The sequence below is a fragment of the Myotis lucifugus genome, unplaced genomic scaffold (genome assembly GCF_000147115.1).
Source record: "Myotis lucifugus unplaced genomic scaffold, Myoluc2.0 scaffold_120, whole genome shotgun sequence".
Classification (NCBI taxonomy): domain Eukaryota; kingdom Metazoa; phylum Chordata; class Mammalia; order Chiroptera; family Vespertilionidae; genus Myotis; species Myotis lucifugus.
In genome coordinates this window covers 2674764-2680488 of record NW_005871168.1, presented here as the reverse complement: position 1 = coordinate 2680488, position 5725 = coordinate 2674764, and positions in this window count along the sequence as shown.

The window sequence follows — 5725 nt, the reverse complement described above, 5'->3', positions numbered from 1 at the left end:
CTAGGTCAATGGGTACTTGAGAAAGAGCCAGAGCTGCTATAATATCAACTAAAAACAAAACAAAAACAACCTCCCCCTAAAAACAAACAAACAAACAAACAGAAAACACAGCCATATCTAAGGACATAGAACACAGTATCTGACACATAGTAGACTCTCAGGAAATACTTGTAGATTTTAAAGTTAAGCAAGAAAATGAAGGATGGTGATCTCATACTTCCATTTCATTTCATGCAACCATGCATAAAAAGGATCTGGGTAACTCATTTAAGAAAAGAATATCTCTGGGACATTCTTGAGTCATTAGGCTATAATTGTGTTCAGAAGCCTGTGTGAAAAGTAGCCAGAAACCACTGTATGCTGGCAAGTAACTTCTTTCTTAAAGGGCGCCGAGGAAGCTGTGCACAAATTTATGAACTAATGTATTCTAACAATACTATGACTTTAACATCCTATGAAGATTCTATGAATAGCTCCCATAGGCAGTCAGAATTACATGCTAGGAAGAGCATTTACCAGGATAGAGAAGACCTGTATTCTCCTGGTTCTGATACTCACTATTTTTGTAACCACAGACAAGTCTCATTTCTTCACTACATTTTGTTTTTCACATCATGAAGTGGGGAAAGAAATAGAGTTGCTTTGAAGATCAAATGATATAAGAGTATTAAAACATGCTTTGTAAAACTTTGAAAAGGATGGGTTGCTATAAAATGTCTAGTTCCATATTTAATAGCAAAGTTTACACACCCTCAATGTAATTATTTGATAATGCAGAGATGAAAGTTTCTACAGAATGATGTTCTTTAAATAGAAGACACTCTGTGACTTGCATAGGTAAAAATTAATTAAGAAAACAAAAAGTTTTGGCATAATCACCTGCAGGCAGGGAGGTGGAGGGCAGAGTTTTCAACATCAGGATTAAAATAATAGCCTAATACCTTTGACTTATCATAGTAGTTGTTTTGTTTCATAAATATATATGTATGTATGTATGCTCATATGAATGTATGTATGCTCATATGTATGTTTGTATATATATATATATATATATATATATATATATATATATATATTCATTTATTTCAAAGGCCACATTATTGGCTACAGTTACAATGAATTGAAATCCTGAAACATAGCCACATAATGTGAGCAAATAAAGGAAGATTGAAGTTCCTCCAGGCAAGCTACCCCGCGTATGTTCAGTGTGAGAGTAAGCAGAATTGTGGAGGGCATGCTGAAGCTCAGGGGAACAGTTACAGCATGGTGAGAGGCACGGCAGCCTGCAGATGAGTCTCATGGGAAGACAATGGAAGTGGAGCTTCTCTTTAACCATAAAACCAGTACCTACTGGCATGGTCAAATAAATTGGTGAATTCATTGAGTGCAACTGAGAGACAAATCTCCCCATTTTTACCCATATTATTTACTTTTGAACATGGTTACAATATTATAACCATGTCACAAATAAAGCTATATTTTATAAATATATGCCATAAATCCAAACCAAAGAAATCCTTTTGTGTACACACATAGAATGGTACTTGTTTATGTTTTGCTTTTCCATTTATATCCCCATGTGGGTATTATCTCTATTATCTATCATAAACATTTCTAAATTTTATGTTAAAATGAATGAGTAATCTTAAATCTTGCTTACATAGATCAGGATCCTGAGTGCAATATGAATTGGACTGGGATTTTGGCTGTGTTCATGTTTTCTTCATGCAAACGACATTTTAGAAAAATGCATGAAAGCCTAGCATTAAAATATCTCGCATGAAGATATGCCACACTGGAAACCTTGGCATAGTTAAAAATTAGTTGTTCCATTTTAGTCAGGAACAAACATGGTTCCAAACTTCTGTACCATTCTGTAAAAATTTATCAGCACAGTGCTACAATTGTGCCATTGATCATTTTCAAATTAAATTTAAATTTCACATACCTCTATGTTACATATCATGGTGTGAATAATATTTTTAAAACTTTTTCCTCTGCTATTTAGTAGTGAGCATCCTGAGGATGAAGTAGTACATTGCAAAAACTCTATTGTCCCTGTTGTTCATACTTCCTAACTTATTCCAATTAAGTTCTAGTTTCTTGTCATGAAGCCATTTCCTACTCTGTAGATAGTCTAACATCCCACCCTGGAATTCCAGCATCACCCTAAATTGCATTATACCACTCTAAAATAAACTTTTCATGTCACTGGCCTTTTATTAATAGCATTTCACTTTGAATTGCATTTAAAGCAAAGTGAGATGGCAATTTCCTGAGCAATAGCTAGAATTTACTGCTGTTTTTCTTCATCTAGTTACCTTTCATCACATATGGTAGATGGATGGCAAATCCATTCAATTAAAATCCAGATAATATATTTTGCTGTTTTTATAACCAGAATTGAGTTTGCTTGAAAGAGGCAGGTTAGCCTTAATTGCTGTCATTGTTTACTTAGGACACAGGAGCAAGTAAAATTTCAAAGGAAAAAGCACAGATTAGAGTGAAATTTTCAAGTTTTCTACATGGGCCAGTGCCTTTTACATGCCGGTGTGCGGCTTGCTGCAGCAGACAGTGTGTTTCTACAGCTGTTGGTCTTTCACACCCATCAATGGTTCTGACTGCTGGAATTTTCCTTAAAGAATAAATGGAAGAAAAAAAAAAGGGTAAATGAACACAATGAACAGATATCATCCCCCTCATAAATCTTTCTTTATTCATTCTCAATGTGGTAACAACTGAAAAACTCTTTGGGGAGTTAATTATTAAGCAGAAAAACTTGGGTGTGAGAATTTTCTTTCTTGTTTAAAAACTATTGCTTATATTAATTTTTTTAGTATTACCATCACTGGTCAAAGTTGAGAAAATTTGTAGAACTGGTTTGCCAATTTATTCAAGTATGTGTTCCAGAAAAGGTATATTATGCAAGTCCCTTAACTCAAAATTATTCTCTTCCCATATATAATCATAGGATATTGGCTATTTTTTTAAAGCTATAACAACTTTCTAATCCAAATTTGTCTTTTTAAAAAAATGATAAAAATGAGTCCTGGTAAGAGTGAGTGACGTGGTCAGTTTCACACAGACAGAGCGTAGATGGAAATATCCTATATGCCAGCTGCTTGCTTTCCTAATGAGTGTAATTTAGGTTAATAATCTCCTTGTTTTAAAATAAAAAATAATTATGGGAGTAGCTGAGCCTATCAGTCAGTCATTCTTTAATGTGAATGGATTTAAATGATTTTCTTCTTAAGTGATATCAGTTGCAGAAATGAGGGGACTAATAAGCATTTGAAGGAAGGAAATGAGAGTTATTGGCATCTTTGTTAGAGAAAACACTGTCAAAGTTGGAGGATGGAGGACAGAAACGAGTTTAAAAAAGGGGTGTGCTTGGCCAGGTGACTCAGTTGTTTAGAGCATAACCCCACACACAAAAAGGGTGTGGGTTCGATTCCTGGTCAGGGCACATACCTAGGTTGCATTGGAATACCAGCCCTGGTGTGGAGGCAACCAATATATGTTTTTCTCACATGGATGTTTCTCTCTCTCCCTCTCCCTTCTTCTCTCTCCAAAATCAATAAAAACATATCCTTGGATGAGGATTTAAAAATAAAACAACAACAAATCGTGACTAGATCCAAAAAGGAGGAACAAGCAAAGGGCTCCAAAGAAACTTAACCTATTTTGGTGTCTAAAGGAATCTCTTCTCATCTATATCAGTTGACATGTCTTTGGAGGTAGGTAGTAGAAAACCAGGTGATAGTAACTTATATAATAAAAAAAATTAGCTTATTCAAAACAAACATTTAATTATGTCTTGCATAAGACCAAGAGAGGCTGTTCAAAAGCAGGTCCTTCTACCTTTCCACTACACACTTCTTGTCATGTAGACCCTTTGTATTTGTGTTTGTGTTTATCTATCTCCCTAGAGCTGCAAGATGGCTTCTGTGGCTTATGACATCAAAATTTCATCCAAAGGCAAAAGGTAGGGTGCAGAACTCTTTTCACTAAAATGAAAGTCCCCTAAAAGATATTTTCTTGGTTCTCATTTGGCAAAAGTAGATTACATATCTATATCTATATCTATATCTATATCTATATCTATATCTATATCTATATCTATAGATATAAAGATATCTATATCTATATCTATATCTATAGATAAAGATAAAGATAAAGATATAGATATAGATATAGATATAGATATAGATATAGATATAGATATAGATATAGATATAGATAGATATATAGTGTCCCAAAAATATATACACACACTTTGAATAATTATAATGGCAATATTTATTAAAATATATTTCATTTTCAAAATTAAGCTATCAGCTGTTAAAGTGTGTATACATTTTTAGGGGCCACCCTGCATTTAATCCTAGACCCTCCAATGGCAAGGAGGAAAGGGCCTTAATAATGGTAATTTAAGTTCAATTATGAATCTTCCTCTGAAATTGATAATGGGTTCTACTGCTTCAAAGTTGGGGCATTTGTGGGGGAGATGACAGAAATAGATATAAATATTTTTAAAGTAATGACAGTATCTGCCACATTGCCACTAGAAGGAAAAAATAATACTTATGGTAAAAAGTTTACCATATTATATCAACTATTTTTTAAATTATTAAAATAAACTTATCAACACATCTACAAGTACATGCAGTTTAAATAGTTATAAATTGAATTTATTTAAGCCATATTAACTTACCAACAGGTTGGCTTTCAATATGGGTAAATTATTAGAATATGTAATTATGTAAAAATTGTCTGAATGTAGGTAGATAGTAGAAATTGGAGGGTTGAGAGAAATTAAGCCTATAGTATAGATTGAATTAAATGGTATCTTAACTAGATATTTTATGTATTTTCAGGTGTGGTTGGTTATAGCATTGTCTATAAATAATTAAAATAAAAATGCCTAAAATTTAACAGTCAAATAATTACAAGTTTATTACTTTCCAGTTTCATAGGTCAGAAGTTCAACCTAAGTCTCACTGGGCTAAAATCTAGATGTTGCAAGGGCTGTGTTCCACTGAAGAGACTGTGTGAGAACCCATTTTCTTGCCCTTCTCAGCTCCTAGAGATTATTTGTATAGCTTGACTGCTATCCCTGTCCTATATGTTCAAAGCCGGCAATGTCATGTTAGTCATTTTTATACCACAACTTTCTCTGACTCTTCTTCCATAGTCACATCTCCCTCTCTTGCCACAGTTTGGAATGGTTCTCCACTTTTAAGGACTCCTGTGATTAGACTGAGTTCACCCAGATAAGATAGGATAATCTTTCCTATCTCATGATCCTTAACTTTAATCACTTTTGCAGAGTCTCACCTACATGTTTATAGGTTCCAGTGGTTGAGGCATGAACATATTTTGGGGTTCAGGGCCTACCACAATTGACAACATTTTTTTCTAATTTTAATAAAAATGTTCACTGTTACATTCTGAGATAATTTAAAAAGTATTTTACTGTTTTAACTTTAGAATCTGAAAAATATCAATTTTCAAATAACTTTTATTAAATGCATATCGCTTTTAAAGAGAAAGAGGTTTTTATTTTCCTCTTACTATATATATATATATATATATATATATATATATATATATATATATATAATGTTTATATGTATATATATCAGGTTGATTTTATTTCTAAAAGTTAATATATATTTAACTTTTAGAAATATATATACAGTTTCCCCCCCAAGAACTTCAGCAT